A 21,590-nucleotide genomic window follows, 5' to 3' on the forward strand; every position below is an offset into this window, starting at 1 on the left:
TCCAATCTGGATCGGGAGGGGGAGAGGTGGCGTCGTGGGGGGGAAGTGGGGCGACTGGGTGGGTTAGGGTTTGGGGGAGGGAGTGGATAAGGGAGTGGGGGCGCAGGGTGGGCCGGCCCATTTGGGCGGCTGGGGGCCCGCGTGGATGGCCAGCTGGGCCAAAAGGCCCAGCGGGGGGGGGGGCTTTTTCCTCTTTTGTATTTCCTTTTCTTTTATTTCTTTTCCTTTTCTGTTTTATTTAGTTTAGGGCATTTAGGTATTTTGTAAAATTGTGTTTACTACACAATAAATCACCGGGCATTCATTTGCACACCCTGAACATTTTTGTTTTAATTTTTGAAAACTTTTATTGTTGACCTTAATTTGAGTTTGAATTTGACGTGGTGACGTGGCACCATTAGCGTGGAATTATTGTAGCTTGATTACCCGGGCATTACAAAACTCCTCCACTACAAGAAATCTCGTCCCGAGATTTAGGAGGTAGAAGGAAACAGTGCGGGGTATTCATCACGCAGGCGGTCCTCGCGTTCCCAAGTGGCTTCGTCTTCAGAGTAATTCGACCACTGGACTTTGAGGAACTTGATCGCCTTCTGACGTGTGCGGCGTTCAACTTGGTCAAGAATGCGGATCGGATGCTCTTTATAGGAGAGGTCCTGTTGCAATTCGAGCACTTCATGATCCACTGCTCGGATCGGATCCTTGAAGCAACGGTGGAGTTGTGACACATGGAACACATCGTGAACCTGGGAAAGGTTCGGCGGAAGCTCCAATTGATATTCCACCTTTCCACGCCTTTCGAGAATAGTGAAGGGCCGATATAGCGAGGATCTAGCTTGCCCTTGATCCCGAAGCGGTGAGCACCCTTCATTGGTGTAACTCGAAGATAAGCCTTTTCACCAGGTTGATAGATCATGTCTTGGTCATACTGACTTTTCTGACGTGACTGAGCAGTCTTGAGATTCTCGCAAATAATGCAAACTTGTTCTTCGGCCTGTTGGATAATATCCGGACCGAAGAGTGGACGTTCCCCAGTTTCTGACCAGTTCAGAGGGGTTCGACACTTTCGTCCATATAGCACTTCAAAGGGGGACATCTTCAGACTAGCTTGATAGCTATTATTATAAGAGAACTCGGCATATGGAAGAGATTCCTCCCATTTCTTGCCGAAGGAAATTACACAAGCTCGAAGCATGTCTTCGAGAACTTGGTTGACACGTTCAACCTGTCCTTGTGACTGAGGATGAAACGCCGTACTGAACGACAGGTGAGTTCCCATAGCTTCTTGGAAACTTGCCCAAAATCTTGAAGTGAATAAGCTACCACGGTCTGAACTGATAACCAGTGGAATACCGTGAAGTGAAACAATTCTGGACATGTAGAGAGTAGCAAGCTGACTAGCAGTGATTATCTCTTTGACCGCCATAAAATGTGCAACTTTAGAAAGCCGGTCAATGACGACAAGAATAACATCATTACCTTTATGTGATTTGCGAAATCCAGTGACGAAGTCCATTTCAACATGGTCCCATTTCCATTCAGGAATAGAGATAGGTTGCAGAGTTCCAGCAGGCCTTTGATGCTCTGCTTTGATACGGCAGCAAACGTCACACTCAGCAACATAACGAGCAATGTCCTACTTCATATTAGTGTTGGAAATATGCCCTAGAGGCAATAATAAAATGGTTATTATTATATTTCCTTGTTCATGATAATTGTCTATTGTTCATGCTATAATTGTGTTATCCGAAAATCGTAATACATGTGCGAATACATAGACCACAACACGTCCCTAGTGAGCCTCTAGTTGACTAGCTCGTTGATCAAAAGATAGTCATGGTTTCCTGACTATGGACATTAGATGTCATTGATAACGGGATCACATCATTAGGAGAATGATGTGATGGACAAGACCCAATCCTAAGCATAGCTCAAAGATCGTGTAGTTCGTTTGCTAGAGCTTTTCCAAATGTCAAGTATCATTTCCTTAGACCATGAGATTGTGCAACTCCCGGATACCGTAGGAGTACTTTGGGTGTGCCAAACGTCACAACGTAACTAGGTGACTATAAAGGTGCACTACGGGTATCTCCGAAAGTGTCTGTTGGGTTGGCACGAATCGAGACTGGGATTTGTCACTCCGTATGACGGAGAGGTATCTCTGGGCCCACTCGGTAATGCATCATCATAATGAGCTCAATGTGACCAAGTGGTTGGTCACGGGATCATGCATTACGGTACGAGTAAAGTGACTTGCCGGTAACGAGATTGAACGAGGTATTGGGATATCGACGATCGAGTCTCGGGCAAGTAACGTACCGATTGACAAAGGGAATTGTATACGGGATTGATTGAATCCTCGACACCGTGGTTCATCCGATGAGATCATCGAGGAGCATGTGGGAGCCAACATGGGTATCCAGATCCCGCTGTTGGTTATTGACCGGAGAGTCGTCTCGGTCATGTCTGCGTGTCTCCCGAACCCGTAGGGTCTACACACTTAAGGTTCGGTGACGCTAGGGTTGTTGAGATATTAGTATACGGTAACCCGAAAGTTGTTCGGAGTCCCGGATGAGATCCCGGACGTCACTAGGAGTTCCGGAATGGTCCGGAGGTGAAGATTTATATATAGGAAGTCAAGTTTCGGCCATCGGGAAAGTTTCGGGGGTAATCGGTATTGTACCGGGACCACCAGAAGGGTCCCGGGGGTCCACTGGGTGGGGCCACCTATCCTGGAGGGCCCCATGGGCTTAAGTGGGAGGGGAACCAGCCCCTAGTGGGCTGGTGCGCCCCCCTTGGGCCTCCCCCTGCGCCTAGGGTTGGAAACCCTAGGGGTGGGGGGCGCCCCACTTGGCTTGGGGGGCACTCCACCCCCCTTGGCCGCCGCCCCCTTGGAGATCCCATCTCCTAGGGCCGGAGCCCCCTAGGGGTCCTATATATAGTGGGGGGAGGGAGGGCAACTGCACCCTAGCCCCTGGCGCCTCCCTCTCCCTCCCGTGACACCTCTCCCTCTCGCTAAGCTTGGCGAAGCCCTGCCGAGATCGTCGTTGCTTCCACCACCACGCCGTCGTGCTGCTGGATCTCCATCAACCTCTCCTTTCCCCTTGCTGGATCAAGTTGGAGGAGACGTCTTCCCAACCATACGTGTGCTGAACACGGAGGTGCCGTCTATTCGGCACTAGGTCATCGGTGATTTGGATCACAACGAGTACGACTCCATCAACCCCGTTCTCTTGAACGCTTCCGCTCGTGATCTACAAGGGTATGTAGATGCACTCCCCTCTCCCTCGTTGCTAGATGACTCCATAGATTGATCTTGGTGATGCGTAGAAAATTTTAAAATTCTGCTACGTTCCCCAATAGTGGCATCATGAGCTAGGTCTATGCGTAGTTTCTATGCACGAGTAGAACACAAAGCAGTTGTGGGCGTCGATATTGTCAATTTACTTGCCGTTACTAGTCTTATCTTGATTCGGCGGCATCGTGGGATGAAGCGGCCTGGACCGACCTTACACGTACGCTTATGTGAGACTGGTTCCACCGACTGATATGCACTAGTTGAATAAGGTGGCTAGCGGGTGTCTGTCTCTCCCACTTTAGTCAGATCGGATTCGATGAAAAGGGTCCTTATGAAGGGTAAATAGAAATTGGCATATCATGTTGTGGTTTTGGCATAGGTAAGAAACGTTCTTGCTATAAAACTATAGCAGCCACGTAAAAACTTGCAACAACAATTAGAGGACGTCTAACTTGTTTTTGCAGCATGTGCCGTCTGATGTGATATGGCCAAAAGGATGTGATGAATGATATATGTGATGTATGAGATTGATCATGTTCTTGTAATAGGAATCACGACTTGCATGTCGATGAGTATGACAACCGGCAGGAGCCATAGGAGTTTTCTTAATTTATTTATGACCTGCGTGTCAACATAAACGTCATGTAATTACTTTACTTTATTGCTAAAGCGTTAGCCATAGTAGTAGAAGTAATAGATGACGAGACAACTTCAAGAAGACATGATGATGGAGATCATGATGATGGAGATCATGGTGTCATGCCGGTGACAACAATGATCATGGAGCCCCGAAGATGGAGATCAAAAGGAGCAAATGATATTGGCCATATCATGTCACTATTTGATTGCATGTGATGTTTATCATGTTTTACATCTTATTTGCTTAGAACGATGGTAGCTTAAATAAGATGATCCCTCGTAATAATTTCAAGAAAGTGTCCCCCCTAACTGTGCACCGTTGCGAAGGTTCGTTGTTTCGAAGCACCACGTGATGATCGGGTGTGATAGATTCTAACATTCGAATACAACGGGTGTAAGCCAGATTTACACACGCAATACACTTAGGTTAACTTGACGAGCCTAGCATGTACATGCATGGCCTCGGAACACGAAAGACCGAAAGGTCGAGCATGAGTCGTATAGAAGATACGATCAACATGAAGATGTTCACCGATGTTGACTAGTCCGTCTCACGTGATGATCGGACACGGCCTAGTTGACTTGGATCATGTTTCACTTAGATGACTAGAGGGATGTCTATCTGAGTGGGAGTTCATTGAATAATTTGATTAGATAAACTTAATTATCATGAACTTAGTCTAAAATCTTTACAATATGTCTTGTAGATCAAATGGCCCATGTTATCCTCAACTTCAACGCGTTCCTAGAGAAAACCAAGCTGAAAGATGATGGCAGCAACTATACGGACTGGGTCCGGAACCTGAGGATCATCCTCATAGCTGCCAAGAAAGATTATGTCCTAGAAGCACCGCTAGGTGACGCACCCATCCCAGAGAACCAAGACGTTATGAACGCTTGGCAGTCACGTGCTGATGATTACTCCCTCGTTCAGTGCGGCATGCTTTACAGCTTAGAACCGGGGCTCCAAAAGCGTTTTGAGCAACATGGATCATATGAGATGTTCGAAGAACTGAAAATGGTTTTCCAAGCTCATGCTCGGGTCGAGAGATATGAAGTCTCCGACAAGTTCTTCAGTTGTAAGATGGAGGAAAATAGTTTTGTCAGTGAGCACATACTCAAAATGTCTGGGTTGCATAACCGCTTGACTCAGCTAGGAGTTAATCTCCCGGATGATGCGGTCATTGACAGAATCCTTCAGTCACTTCCACCGAGCTACAAGAGCTTTGTGATGAACTTCAATATGCAGGGGATGGAAAAGACCATTCCTGAGGTATATTCAATGCTGAAATCAGCGGAGGTGGAGATCAAAAAGGAACATCAAGTGTTGATGGTTAATAAAACCACTAAGTTTAAGAAAGGCAAGGGTAGTTGCCGTGCCCGGTAAGCAAGCTGCCGGGAAGAAGCCAAAGAATGGACCCAAGCCCGAGACTAAGTGTTTTTATTGCAAGGGAAGTGGTCACTAGAAGCGGAACTGCCCCAAATACTTAGCGGACAAGAAGGCCGGCAACACTAAAGGTATATGTGATATACATGTAATTGATGTGTACCTTAACAGTACTCGTAGTAGCTCCTGGGTATTTGATACTGGTGCGGTTGCTCACATTTGTAACTCAAAGCAGGAGCTGCGGAATAAGTGGAGACTGGCGAAGGACGAGGTGACGATGCGCGTCGGGACTGGTTCCAAGGTCGATGTGATCGCCGTCGGCACACTACCTCTACATTTACCTACGGGATTAGTTTTAAACCTCAATAATTGTTATTTAGTGCCAGCTTTGAGCATGAACATTGTATCATGATCTCGTTTAATTTGAGATGGCTAGTCATTTAAATCCGAGAATAATGGTTGTTCTATTTATATGAGAGATATGTTTTATGGTCATGCTCCGCTGGTGAATGGTTTATTCTTAATGAATCTCGACCATAATGTTACACATATTCATAGTGTGAATACCAAAAGATGTAAGGTTGATAATGATAGTCCCACATACTTGTGGCACCGCCGCCTTGGTCACATAGGTGTCAAACGCATGAAGAAGCTCCATGCAGATGGACTTTTGGAGTCTCTTGATTATGAATCATTTGACACATGTGAACCATGCCTCATGGGTAAAATGACCAAGACTCTGTTCTCAGGAACAATGGAGCGAGCAACCAACTTATTGGAAATCATACATACTGATGTGTGTGGTCCAATGAGCGTTGAGGCTCGCGGTGGCTATCATTATGTTCTCACCCTCACTAATGACTTGAGTAGATATGGGTATGTCTACTTAATGAAACACAAGTCTGAGACCTTTGAAAAGTTCAAGGAATTTCAGAGTGAGGTTGAGAATCAACGTGACAGAAAAATCAAGTTCTTGCAATCAGATCGTGGGGGAGAATACTGGAGTCATGAATTTGGCACACACTTAAGGAAATGTGGAATAGTTTCACAACTCACGCCGCCTGGAACACCTCAGTGTAATGGTGTGTCCGAACGTCGTAATAGCACTCTATTGGATATAGTGCGATCTATGATGTCTCTTACCGATCTACCGGTGTCATTTTGGGGCTATGCTTTAGAGACTGCCGCATTCACTTTAAATAGGGCTCCATCAAAATCCGTTGAGACGACACCGTATGAATTATGGTTTGGGAAGAAACCTAAGCTATCATTTCTAAAAGTTTGGGGAAGCGATGCTTATGTCAAGAAACTTCAACCTGAAAAGCTCGAACCCAAATCGGAAAAATGTGTCTTCATAGGATACCCTAAAGAAACTATTGGGTATACCTTCTACCTCAGATCCGAAGGCAAGATCTTTGTTGCCAAGAATGGATCCTTTCTAGAGAAAGAGTTTCTCTCGAAAGAAGTAAGTGGGAGGAAAGTAGAACTTGATGAAGTATTGCCTCTTGAACCGGAGAGTGGCGCAGCTCAAGAAAATGTTCCTGAGGTGCCTGCACCGACTAGAGAGGAAGTTAATGATGATGATCATGAAACTTTAGATCAAGTTGCTACTGAACTTCGTAGGTCCACAAGGACACGTTCCGCACCAGAGTGGTATGGCAACCCTGTCCTGGAAATCATGTTGTTAGACAATGGTGAACCTTCGAACTATGAAGAAGCGATGGCGGGCCTAGATTCTGACAAATGGCTGGAAGCCATGAAATCCGAGATAGGATCCATGTATGAAAACGAAGTATGGACTTTGACTGACTTGCCCGATGATCGGTGAGCCATAGAAAATAAATGGATCTTTAAGAAGAAGATAGACGCGGATGGTAATGTAACCATCTATAAAGCTCGGCTTGTCGCTAAGGGTTATCGACAAGTTCAAGGGGTTGACTATGATGAGACTTTCTCACCCGTAGCAAAGCTGAAGTCCGTCCGAATCATGTTAGCAATTGCCGCATTCTATGATTATGAGATATGGCAAATGGACGTCAAAACGGCATTCCTTAATGGTTTCCTTAAGGAAGAAATGTATATGATGCAGCCGGAAGGTTTTGTCGATCCTAAGAATGCTGACAAGGTGTGCAAGCTCCAATGCTCGATCTATGGGCTGGTGCAAGCATCTCGGAGTTGGAACATTCGTTTTGATGAGATGATCAAAGCGTTTGGGTTTACACAGACTTATGGAGAAGCCTGCATTTACAAGAAAGTGAGTGGGAGCTCTGTAACATTTCTCATATTGTATGTAGATGACATATTGTTGATGGGAAATGATATAGAATTCTTGGAAAGCATAAAGGCCTACTTGAACAAGTGTTTTTCAATGAAGGATCTTGGAGAAGCTGCTTACATATTAGGCATCAAGATCTATAGAGATAGATCGAGGCGCCTCATTGGTCTTTCACAGAGTACGTACCTTGACAAGATATTGAAGAAGTTCAATATGGATCAGTCAAAGAAGGGGTTCTTGCCTGTATTGCAAGGTACGAGATTGAGCACGGCTCAATGCCCGACCACGGCAGAAGATAGAGAAAAGATGAGTGTCGTCCCCTATGCCTCGGCCATAGGGTCTATCATGTATGCTATGATGTGTACCAGACCTGATGTAAACCTTGCCGTAAGTTTGGTAGGAAGGTACCAAAGTAATCCCGGCATGGAACACTGGACAGCGGTCAAGAATATCCCGAAGTACCTGAAGAGGACTAAGGATATGTTTCTCATTTATGGAGGTGACGAAGAGCTCGTTGTAAAGGGTTACGTCGATGCTAGCTTCGACACAGATCTGGATGACTCTAAGTCACAAACCGGATACGTGTATATTTTGAATGGTGGGGCAGTAAGCTGGTGCAGTTGCAAGCAAAGCATTATGGCGGGATCTACATGTGAAGCAGAGTACATGGCAGCCTCGGAGGCAGCACAAGAAGCAATCTGGGTGAAGGAGTTCATTACCGACCTAGGAGTCATACCCAATGCGTCGGGCCCGATGACTCTCTTCTGTGACAACACTGGAGCTATTGCCCTTGCCAAGGAGCCCAGGTTTCACAGGAAGACGAGGCATATCAAGCGTCGCTTCAACTCCATTCGTGAAAGTGTTCAAAATGGAGACATAGATATTTGTAAAGTACACACGGACCTGAATATGGCAGATCCGTTGACTAAACCTCTCCCTAGAGCAAAACATGATCAACACCAGAACTGTATGGGTGTTCGATTCATCACAATGTAACTAGATTATTGACTCTAGTGCAAGTGGGAGACTGTTGGAAATATGCCCTAGAGGCAATAATAAAATGGTTATTATTATATTTCCTTGTTCATGATAATTGTCTATTGTTCATGCTATAATTGTGTTATCCGAAAATCGTAATACATGTGTGAATACATAGACCACAACACGTCCCTAGTGAGCCTCTAGTTGACTAGCTCATTGATCAAAAGATAGTCATGGTTTCCTGACTATGGACATTAGATGTCATTGATAATGGGATCACATCATTAGGAGAATGATGTGATGGACAAGACCCAATCATAAGCATAGCTCAAAGATCATGTAGTTCGTTTGCTAGAGCTTTTCCAAATGTCAAGTATCATTTCCTTAGACCATGAGATTGTGCAACTCCCGGATACCGTAGGAGTGCTTTGGGTGTGCCAAACGTCACAACGTAACTGGGTGACTATAAAGGTGCACTACGGGTATCTCCGAAAGTGTCTGTTGGGTTGGCACGAATCGAGACTGGGATTTGTCACTCCGTATGACGGAGAGGTATCTCTGGGCCCACTCGGTAATGCATCATCATAATGAGCTCAATGTGAACAAGTGGTTGGTCACGGGATCATGCATTATGGTACAAGTAAAGTGACTTGCCGGTAACGAGATTGAACGAGGTATTGGGATACCGACGATCGAGTCTCGGGCAAGTAACGTACCGATTGACAAAGGGAATTGTATACGGGATTGATTGAATCCTCGACATCGTGGTTCATCCGATGAGATCATCGAGGAGCATGTGGGAGCCAACATGGGTATCCAGATCCCGCTGTTGGTTATTGACCGGAGAGTCGTCTCGGTCATGTCTGCGTGTCTCCCGAACCCGTAGGGTCTACACACTTAAGGTTCGGTGACGCTAGGGTTGTTGAGATATTAGTATACGGTAACCCGAAAGTTGTTCGGAGTCTTGGATGAGATCCCGGATGTCACGAGGAGTTCTGGAATGGTCCGGAGGTGAAGATTTATATATAGGAAGTCAAGTTTCGACCATCGGGAAAGTTTTGGGGGTAATCGGTATTGTACCGGGACCACCGGAAGGGTCCCGGGGGTCCACCGGGTGGGGCCACCTATCCCGGAGGGCCCCATGGGCTGGAGTGGGAGGGGAACCAGCCCCTAGTGGGCTGGTGCGCCCCCCTTGGGCCTCCCCCTGCGCCTAGGGTTGGAAACCCTAGGGGTGGGGGGCGCCCCACTTGGCTTGGGAGGCACTCCACCCCCCTTGGCCGCCGCCCCCCTTGGAGATCCCATCTCCTAGGTCCGGCGCCCCCCTAGGGGTTCTATATATAGTGGGGGGAGGGAGGGCAGCCGCACCCTAGCCCCTGGTGCCTCCCTCTCCCTCCCGTGACACCTCTCCCTCTCGCTAAGCTTGGCGAAGCCCTGCCGAGATCGCCGTTGCTTCCACCACCACACCGTCGTGCTACTGGATCTCCATCAACCTCTCCTTTCCCCTTGCTGGATCAAGTTGGAGGAGACGTCTTCCCAACTATACGTGTGTTGAACGCGGAGGTGCCGTCCGCTCGGCGCTAGGTCATCGGTGATTTGGATCACGACGAGTACGACTCCATCAACCCCGTTCTCTTGAACGCTTCTGCTCATGATCTACAAGGGTATGTAGATGCACTCCCCTCTCCCTCGTTGCTAGATGACTCCATAGATTGATCTTGGTGATGCGTAGAAAATTTTAAAATTCTGCTACATTCCCCATCAATTAGACCACCAGAATCTTTGACAAATATCCTGGTACATCTTTGTACTACCAGGATGGATGGACAGAGGCGTATCATGAGCTTCTGTCATAACCCTTTTAGTCTTATCCAAGTTTTTCTTTGAACATGGTACCACTAGGCGGCCTTTGAAGTACAAGGCGCCATCATCGGCGATAGTGAAGAATGAGGGCTTTCCTTCTGCTAGATGGCGTTTAATCTTATGGACTTCAGAGTCATAACCTTGAATAGTCTTTATACCAGATACGAGATCTGGTACAACAGCCAGGGTATTTAGAGAACCCTTAGTAACAGCAAGAAGATTCATCTTTCGGAACTCTGGGGGAGGGGGAGCGAGTGCTCCAGGAGGAACAATATGAAGGTTCATCTTTCTAAATTCTTCGACAAGCGAGGGCTGAACTTTGTGAACCTGGAGGTGGTTGCAGTAAGACTTGCGGCTCAAGGCATCAGCCATTACATTAGCCTTGTCAGGGGTATAGGATATACCCACGTCAAAGTCTGCAACAGTCTCCATCCATCTCTGCTGACGGAGGTTCAGATCTGGCTGAGTAAACAGATACTTCAGACTTTGGTGGTCGGTGAAGATCTCACAATGATTACCGAGAAGGTAATGTCGCCACTGCTTCGGTGCATGAATGACAGCAGCAAGCTCGAGGTCGTGAACTGGGTAGTTTTCTTTGTGAGGGCGTAGTTGACGAGAGGCATAAGCAATCACTCTGCGCTCTTGCATTAGGACACAGCCTAATCCTTGACGGGAAGCATCACAGTAAATGACGAAGTCCTTCTTAGTATCAGGTGGAGCAAGCACTGGGGCAGAAGTCAACTTGTGTTTGAGCGCCTGGAAACTTTCCTGACACTTGTCTGTCCATTCGAACTTGACACCCTTATGCAACAGATTAGTCAGAGGCCTGGCAATCTTGGAGAAGTTCTCGACGAATCGACGACAATAGCTGGCGAGACCGAGAAAACTTCGGACTTGCTTGACATTCTTCGGAGGAGTCCAATCGAGAATAGCCTGAACTCGTTCAGGGTTGACGACAATACCATCCCTGGAGATGACATGCCCAAGATAGGTTACTTCGGGGAGCCAGAATTCACACTTGGAATACTTAGCATACGGTTGATGCTCTCAAAGCTTTTCCAGCACAAGACGAAGATGTTCAACATGTTCTTCTTTGTTCTTGGAAAATGCAAGGATATCATCCAGATAAACCACGACGAACTTGTCGAGGTAATCCATGAATATATAGTTCATCAGACGAGAGAAGGTGGCTGGAGCATTCGTTAAGCCGAATGACATGACGGTGTACTCATAAGACCCATACCGAGTCACGAAGGCGGTCTTTGGGATATCCTCTTCACGAACACGGATCTGGTGGTAACCCAACCTCAAATCGAGTTTGGAGAACACTGATGAGCCAGCCAGTTGATCATAACGATCATTGATCCGAGGAAGATGATATTTATTCTGAATGGTAGCTTGGTTTATAGGACGGTAGTCTTGGACTAATCGGTTTGTCCCATCCTTCTTCTTAACAAAGAGAGAAGGTTCTCCCCAAGGAGAGCAACTTGGGCGAATGAAACCTTTGACAAGAGATTTGTCGATTTCCTCCTTAAGCTCAATGAGTTCTTGTGGCGGCATCTTGTAGGGTCGTTTGGCTATAGGGGTGGTGCCGGGTTTCAAGTCAATGATGAATTCGACAGCTCTAGCAGGGGGAATCCCTGGAAGTTCTTTTGGGAAGACATCTTGGAATTCACGAACGACGGGAATGTTTTCAATGCCCTCGAGTGGTGCAGCGTTCAATGCATTCAAGGCATAAAGACGTGCCTCGGCGTTCTGAACTAGATGAGCTTGGTAAGCAATTATTTCATCCGAAGGGTGTAGCAGATGGACGACCTTAGAGGCGCAAACTATAGAAGCAGTATGCGCTTTCAACCAATCCATTCCCAGAATGAGGTCGATGCTACAGGACTTCAGTACGATGGGAGAGGCAAGGAATTCCAGTCCTTCAATTTCAACGGGAACGTTGTGACTAACCATAGAGGTTTGATACTGGCCCGCAGGAGTGTGTACCACAATCGCTGTGTTCATCTCTTTGTATTTAATGCCATGCATGAATGCAAACTCAGCTGATATGAATGAATGCGATGCTCCTGTATCAAATAAAATAGATGCTGGTACTGAATTTACGAGGAGTGTACCCATCACGGTAGCAGGCTGGTCTAGAACTTCATTGAGATCAACGTGGTTGGCATGAACACGACCATAAGACTTGGCATTGTTGTTGCGGGGCTGGTTGCTTCCATGGCCAGTTGCTGGGAGGGCCAGTTGATTTTGGTTCTGGTTGCATTCCCTAGCACGGTGCCCTGGTTGACCACACCTGAAGCACAAACCATTATTAGGAGTGGGAACAGGAGCTTGGGGTGGTGGAGCTGGAAGCCTTGGCTGCCTAGTTGGAGGAGTAGGCAGATGAGGTGCAGCATAGGACTGCCTTGGGGCAGGTGCAGTTGGCTGGTACATGCTGTTGGGAACCCATATCTTACGACGGGCCCGAAGATGAGCCCGTGTCATGGTTGCGCCTGTGAGAGCTCTGGTATTCCTGCAGACCAGTTTTGACATTGATGGCCTTGTTCACTAGGGTGGTGAAATCAGCAAAGTCATGCACTAGAAGTGCGAGTTTGATATCAGCTTGAAGGCCATCACGGAACTTCTCCTGTCTGCGTGCATCAGTAGCAATGTCTTCTTTAGCATAGCGGGACAAGTCAAGAAACTCCCGCTGACAAGCTTCAATAGTTTTGTTGCCTTGGGTGAGGTTGCAGAACTCGCGCTTCTTACGGTCCATGACTCCCTGAGGAATGAAGCGAGCACGGAAAGCAGCTTGGAAGTCTGGCCAGGTGATGATTGTTCCAACCGGCAAGGTATGCCTATGGCTGTCCCACCATTGAGCAGCGGGTCCTTTCAGGAAGAAGGAAGCAAAGGTGACATAGCTGACAGGGGCTACATCAGCAGACTCCATCTCATAGGTGATGTCACGGAGCCAGTCATCAGCATCCAGAGGCTGAGTTGAGCTGCGGTACACGGTTGGGTTGAGGCGCATGAAATCCTGCAGAGTCACTTGGGTTGGCTGTTGGTTCATATTGGGGCGAGGAAACTGAGCCATAATATTCTCCATGAACTGGCGATTCAGCTCAAACTATTGCATCATCCCAGCCATGTACTCAGGCGGGGGTGGGGGAGGGTTACCACGACCACGACCACCTGGTCTAACCATCCTGCTAATACATAACAGGGGTAGTTCAGCATTGAGAATTTGCAAGGGCAAAAATCATTCATGATGAAACATGCATAATGAAAGGAACATGATAGATACCGCATAGTAGTTGGCATATCTTACAAAAGTGATCATGCATAGAGTTCGGCACACATAGTTCGGTACACAGACTAAGATCATCATAGGCGGCACGCGGGCTCGCGGCGAATGCATCCAACACTAACAAGCAAGCCTACATCAGTCCCAGGAGGAACTGTGGAGGTAGGTGTAGCCTGACAGCTGGTAGTGACGCAAAGGGAAGACCTCCACGCGAGTAGCCTGGGGTCCATGGATACTCTGGTGTGGAACCCGATGCACAGGTGGCAGGAGAGGACAAAGTGTGGGAGAGTAGCCTCCCACATCTGGCCAGCCGACGCTCACGGTCCTGGCAGGGTAGATCGCAGAACGCGACAGGTCACCAGATCAGACAGAGGGGTGCAACAACGTTAGAGCACGATACAGGTGCTGACGGGTGGTGTACAACTGGTGGCGAAGAGCTCGGTTAGCTCTATCCAGCCCATCAGCATGCAGAACCAGGTTCTGATGGTAGAAGGGCTCTCGGGTGACAGTGGAGTAGGCAGCAGTGTAGTATCCCTCCTCACCAACATCGGATGCGATAGCAATGTGCCTGAAGGGGGAGGTGTCCAACTCCTGATACTCTCCATGAAGACGTGTCAGAGCAGCATAAGCAGCATCGTGGACCGCCATGTCGATAGTCACTCCAACACCATGAGCAGTGTGCATCATGGTAGTGGAATCATACTCCCGAGAGTAGAGGTGGACGATGGCACGGTACTGCTCCTGGTTGAAGTCCTGGTACTCCTCATAGACGGTGTACTCAGGGTGCCAGCGATAACCCAGATAGGTCATCATCTCAACCAACACAGCAGGTGATCCTGAGGCACCAATGGCCGTCGTGTGGCGCACGACCTGTCTCGTGGGTTCCATCTGAAAACAAAGATGTTTCAAAGGAGTCAACTGATAGTGTGGATAATGTTCAATACACTACTCTAAAGAATTGTTAGGGCTTATCCAACTTTGGGGTGAACGTGGTCACGGGATCCTAATGTTAAAGTTAGTAAAATTGTTTAAACCGAGAAGAAGAGAGTTCAGAGTCCCAGAGTCAGGATCGAGGAGTAAAAGATACTAATACCACCCAGATGGCAACGTGGGCTCGTAAGGCACACAACCATGTTAGTAAAAGTTTTTGTAATGTCTAGACTCAACTTCGGCCAAGGAGTGTGGAAGGGGGATTCCTACAGGCAGTCGGCTCTGATACCAACTTGTGACGCCCCCGATTCAATCGTACACTAATCATACACGCAAACGTGTACGATCAAGATCAGGGACTCACAGGAAGATATCACAACACAACTCTACAAATAAAATAAGTCATACAAGCATCATATTACAAGCCAGGGGCCTCGAGGCTCGAATACAAGAGCTCGATCATAGATGAGTCAGCGGAAGCAACAATATCTGAGTACGGACATAAGTTAAACAAGTCTGCCTTAAGAAGGCTAGCACAAACTGGGATACGGATCGAAAGAGGCGCAGGCCTCCTGCCTGGGATCCTCCTAAACTACTCCTGGTCGTCGTCAGCGGGCTGCACGTAGTAGAAGGCACCTCCCGAGTAGTAGTAGTCGTTGTCGACGGTGGCGTCTGGCTCCTGGGCTCCAACGTCTGGTCGCAGCAATCGAGCATAGAAAGGGGGAAAAGGGGGAGCAAAGCAACCGTGAGTACTCATCCAAAGTACTCGCAAGCAAGGAGCTACACTACAAATGTATGCATTGGTATCAAATGGAATAAGGGTATCATATGTGGACTGAACTGCAGAATGCCGGAATAAGAGGGGGATAGCTAGTCCTTTCAAAGACTACGCTTCTGGTAACCTCCATCTTGCAGCAGGAGAAGAGAGTAGGTGGTAAGTTCACCAAGTAACATCGCATAGCATAATCCTAACCGATGATCCTCCCATCGACGCCCTGTGAGAGAGCGATCACCGGTTGTATCTGGCACTTGGAAGGGTGTGTTTTATTAAGTATCCGGTTCTAGTTGTCATAAGGTCAAGGTACAACTCCAAGTCGTCCTGTTACCGAAGATCACGGCTATTCGAATAGATTAACTTCCCTGCAGGGGTGCACCACATAAGCCAACACGCTCGATCCCATTTGGCCAGACACACTTTTCTGGGTCATGCCCGGCCTCGGAAGATCAACACGTCACAGCCCTACCTAGGCACAACAGAGAGGTCAGCACGCCAGTCTAAATCCTATGGCGCAGGGGTCTGGGCCCATCGCCCATTGCACACCTGCATGTTGCGAACGCGGCCGGAAGCAGACCTAGCCTAGCAGGCGTTCCACTCCAATCCGGCGCGCGCCGCTCAGTTGCTGACGTCACGAAGGCTTCGGCTGATACCACGACGTCGAGTGCCCATAACTGTCCCTGCGTAGATGGTTAGTGCGTATAGGCCAATGGCCAGACTTAGATCAAATACCAAGATCTCGTTAAACGTGTTATCTTGAAATAAATGCGAACGCCAGGGCCAGGCCCACCTCTCTCCTAGGTGGTCTCAACCTGCCCTGTCGCTCCGCCACAAAGATCCACTCGCGGGTACTCCTATGAGCCGACCCGTCTTTTAGTCATCACAGGTATCATGTATAAAGTATAGAGCATATACCCGTGATCACCTCCCACGTGATCACGGCCCGATAGTATAGCATGGCAGACGGACAAGAATGTAGGGCCACTGATGATAAACTAGCACCCTATACTAAGCATTCAGGATTGCAGGTAAGGTATCAACAGTTGTAGCAACAATGACAGGCTATGCATCAGAATAGGATTAACGGAAAGCAGTAACAGGCTACACTACTCTAATGCAAGTAGTATAGAGGAGAGTAGGCGATATCTAGTGATCAGGGGGGGCTTTCCTGGTTGCTCTGGCAAGAGAGAGGGGTCGTCAACACCGTAGTCGTACTGGGTAGCAGCGGCGTCGGTCTCGGTGTTTAGCGAGAGAAGAGGGGGAAGAAACAGTAAATATTTAAGCAAACAGATGCATAGCGATGCATGACATGACAAGTATCGGTGCTAGGGGTGCCCTAACGCGGTATGAGGTGATACCGGCGAAGGGGGAAAACATCCGGGAAAGTATCCCCGGTGTTTCGCGTTTTCGGACAGACGAACCGGAGGGGGAAAGTTGCGTGTTTGCTATGCTAGGGATGCACGGCATATGAATGGGCTGCGTATCCGGATTCGTCTCGTCGTTCTGAGCAACTTTGATGTACAAAGTTTTTCCATCCGAGCTACAGATTATTTTATATTAATTTTCAAAGTTTTATTCATTTTCTAAATTTATTTTAGGTTGAAATAATGTGAATTGCTAGGTGCACCCAGCTCTGGGTACACATAAGTGTACCAGAGGGGCTGACATGTGGGTCCAAGGGGTCCCAGTTGACCAGTCAAACTTTGACTGGTCAATAGGGGGTGGGGCCCCCTTGTCATACACTGTTTTACTAACCTAACAGATTAAAAAGACTAATTAGGTTATTAGGTTAACTAACATAGGTTAATTAAGTTAATTAGCTAACTAAATAGGATTAATTAAGTTAATTACTTAATTAATTAATTTTATTATTTATTTTTTAATTATCATTTTCGTTCTGGGGGCATGGGGCCTGAATGGCAGTGGCCCATCTAGCCTAACGGGCGCTGAGCGCGTGGCTAATGGGAATGGCCCGAATGGGCGCATGCCCGAGGGGCGCTGGGCACGCACACGGCGCACGCCGGTGGCCAGGGCCAGGGGAGGCGGTGGAGGGGTGGCCGCGGACCGGCTGGGCGGAGCGGGCGCAGGGGCGCGTGGCTGGAGGTGGTGGTGCCAGGGGGAGGCGCTCGACGGTGAGGCTAGGAGTGGAGCGGCGCGTGCGGTCGCGGGCAGAGGCCAGGACTCTGGCGGACGGCGGGGCGAGCGACGCGGGAGGTCTGCGTGGGCGCGGCGACGGCCCGGCCTCGCGTAAGCGGGCACGCACGGGTTGTGGCCGGGAGCGGCTAGGACGAACCGAGCGCTGGCGGGGTCACGGCGAGCGACGCGTGGGCGTTGCGTCCAGTGAGACCGAGCAGGGGGGGCTTGCCACGGCACGGGCGGGAGCGCGTGCGGGCGCTGGCGAAGCGGCATGGCAGAGCAGAGGCGGGGCGACGCCAGTGGCCACGGCGTCGGCGAGGTCGCACGGCAACAACAGTGTAGTAGGGGGGCGGCGGAGACAAGCGCGGCTGTGTGGCTCACTGTGGGCGTAGGGATCGTGGCAGCGATGTTCGGGGAGGAAGCCGGGGACGTCGTCGGCATGGAAGCAGTACGGTGAGGGAGGGGCCTAGTCGAGGCGGAGCGATCCGGCGAGGTGGTCGCGAGGCCCAGCGGCGTCAGAGGCGGGGCGGTGTCGCACGTGCAGCGGTGGGGATCGATCCCGATCCAATCTAGATCAGGAGGGGGAGAGGTGGCGTCGTGGGAGGGAGTGGGGCGATTGGGTGGGTTAGGGTTTGGGGAAGGGAGTGGATAAGGGAGTGGGGGCGCGGGGTGGGCTGGCCCATTCGGGCGGCTGGGGGCCCGCGTGGATGGCCAGCTGGGCCAAAAGGCCCAGCGGGGGTGGGGGGCTTTTTCCTCTTTTGTATTTCCTTTTCTTTTATTTCTTTTCCTTTTCTGTTTTATTTAGTTTAGGGCATTTAGGTATTTTGTAAAATTGTGTTTACTACACCATAAATCCCCTGGCATTTATTTGCACACCCCGAACATTTTTGTTTTAATTTTTGAAAACTTTTATTGTTGACCTTAATTTGAGTTTGAATTTGACTCAGTTTTGACTCGGTTTCGGAATAGCGGTAGATTAGCAATAGTAACCATGGTGACGTGGCACCATTAGCGTGGAATTACTATAGCTTGATTACCCGAGCGGTACATCAAACCACATACTGATAACCCACAGGTATAGGGGATCACAACAGTTTTCGAGGGTAGAGTATTCAACCCAAATTTATTGATTCGACACAAGGGGAGCCAAAGAATATTCTCAAGTATTAACAGCTGAGTTGTCAATTCAACCACACCTGGAAACTTAATATCTGTATCAAAGTGTTTAGTAGCAAAGTAATATGATAGTAGTGGTAACGGTAGCAAAAGGTACGATAGCAAAAGTAATATTTTTGGTGTTTTGTAGTGATTGTAACAATAGCAACGGAAAAGTAAATAAGCGAAGAACAATATATGGAAAGCTCGTAGGCAATGGATCAGTGATACTGAATTATGCCGAATGTGGTTCATCACGTAACAGTCATAACCTGGGATGACACAGAACTAGCTCCAATTCATCAATGTAATGTAGGCATGTATTCCGAATATAGTCATACGTGCTTATGGAAAAGAACTTGCATGACATCTTTTGTCCTACCCTCCTGTGGCAGCGGGGTCCTAATGGAAACTAAGGGATATTAAGGCCTCCTTTTAATAGAGTACCAGACCAAAGCATTAACACATAGTGAATACATGAACTCCTCAAACTACGGTCATCACCGGGAGTGGTCCCAATTATTGTCACTTCGGGGGTGCCGGATCATAACACATAGTAGGTGACTATAGACTTGCAAGATAGGATCAAGAACTCTCATATATTGATGAAAACATAATAGGTTCAGATCTGAAATCATGGCACTCGGGCCCTAGTGACAAGCATTAAGCATAGCAAAGTCATAGCAACATCAATCTCAGAACATAGTGGATACTAGGGATCAAACCCTAACAAAACTAACTCAATTACATGATAAATCTCATCCAACCCATCACCGTCCAGCAAGCCTACGATGGAATTACTCACGCACGGTGGTGAGCATCATGAAATTGGTGATGGAGTAAGGTTGATGAGGACGATGGCGACGGATTCCCCTCTCCGGAGCCCCGAACGGACTCCAGATCAGCCATCCCGAGGGGTTTTAGGGCTTGGCGGCGGCTCCGTATCGTAAAACGCGATGAATCCTTCTCTCTGATTTTCCCCGAAAGCAAATATATAGAGTTGGAGTTGAGGTCGGAGGAGCTCCAGGGGGCCCACGAGGTAGGGGGGTGCCCCCCCACCCTCGTGGCTAGGGTGTGGGCCCCCTGGTCTTCATCTTTTGCAAGGATTTTTTATTATTTCCAAAAAGACGTTCCGTGAAGTTTCAGGTCATTCCGAGAACTTTTATTTCTACACATAAATAACACCATGGTAATTCTGCTGAAAACAGCGCCAGTCCGGGTTAGTTCCATTCAAATCATGCAAGTTAGAGTCCAAAACAAGGGCAAAAGTGTTTGGAAAAGTAGATACGACGGAGACGTATCAACTCCCTCAAGCTTAAACCTTTGCTTGTCCTCAAGCAATTCAGTTGACAAACTGAAAGTGATAAAGAAAAACTTTTACAAACTCTATTTGCTCTTGTTGTTGTAAATATGTAAAGCCAACATTCAAGTTTTCAGCAAATATTATGAACTAACCATATTCACAATAACGCATAGGTCTCATGTTTACTCATATCAATGGCGTAATCAACTAGCGAGCAATAATAATAAATCTCGGATGACAACACTTTCTCAAAACAATCATAATATGATATAATAAGATGGTATCTCACTAGCCCTTTCTGAGACCGCAAAACATAAATGCAAAGCACCTTTAAAGATCAAGGACTGACTAGACATTGTAATTCATGGTAAAAGAGATCCAGTCAAGTCATACTCAATGTAAACTAACAGTAATGAATGCAAATGACAGCGGTGCTCTCCAACTGGTGCTTTTTAATAAGAGGATGATGATTCAACATAAAAGTAAATAGATAGGCCCTTCGCAGAGGGAAGCAGGGATTTGTAGAGGTGCCAGAGCTTGGTTTAGAGATGAATAATATTTTGAGCAGTATACTTTCATTGTCAACATAACAACAAAGAGATGGCGATATCTTCCATGCTACACACATTATAGGCGGTTCCCAAATAGGGTAAAGTTTATACTCCCCCTCCACCAACAAGCATCAATCCATGGCTTGCTCGAAACAACGAGTGCCTCCAACTAACAAAAGTCCCAGGGGTTTTTTTTTTGCAATTATTTTGATTTAGTTTGCATAAAGCATGGGACTGGGCATCCCGGTGACCAGCCATTTTCTCATGAGTGAGGAGCGGAGTCCACTCCTCTTGAGAATAACCCGCCTAACATGGAAGATACGGACAGCCCTAGTTGATACATGAGCTATTCGAGCATACAAAACAGGATATTTATTTGAAGGTTTAGAGTATGGCACATACAAATTTACTTGGAACGGCAGGTAGATACCGTATATAGGTAGGTATGGTGGACTCATATGGAACAACTTTGGGGTTTATGGGATTGGATGCACACGCAATATTCCCGCTTAGTACAGGTGAAGGCTAGCAAAAGACTGGGAAGCGACCAGCTAGAGAGCAAAAACAGTCATGAACATGCATTAAAATTAATCAACACCGAATGCAAGCATGAGTAGGATATAATGCACCATGAACATAAATATCGTAGAGGCTATGTTGATTTTGTTTCAACTACATGCGTGAACATGTGCCAAGTCAAGCCACTCGAATCGTTCAAAAGAGGATACCAACCTATCATACCACATGACAACCATTTTAATAGCATGTTGGCACGCAAGGTAAACCATTATAAGCTCCTAGCTAATTAAGCATGACACAAGAAACTATGATCTCTAGTTGTGATTGCAAACATGTTTATTCATGATAGGCTGAATCAGGAACGATGAACTAATCATATTTACAAAAACAAGAGAGGTCGAGTTCATACTAGCTTTTCTCATCTCAGTCAGTCCATCATATATCATCATAATTGCCTTTCACTTGCACGACCGAACGACGTGGATAATAATAATA

This window comes from Triticum dicoccoides, chromosome 7A (genome assembly GCF_002162155.2).
Source record: "Triticum dicoccoides isolate Atlit2015 ecotype Zavitan chromosome 7A, WEW_v2.0, whole genome shotgun sequence".
NCBI lineage: Eukaryota > Viridiplantae > Streptophyta > Magnoliopsida > Poales > Poaceae > Triticum > Triticum dicoccoides.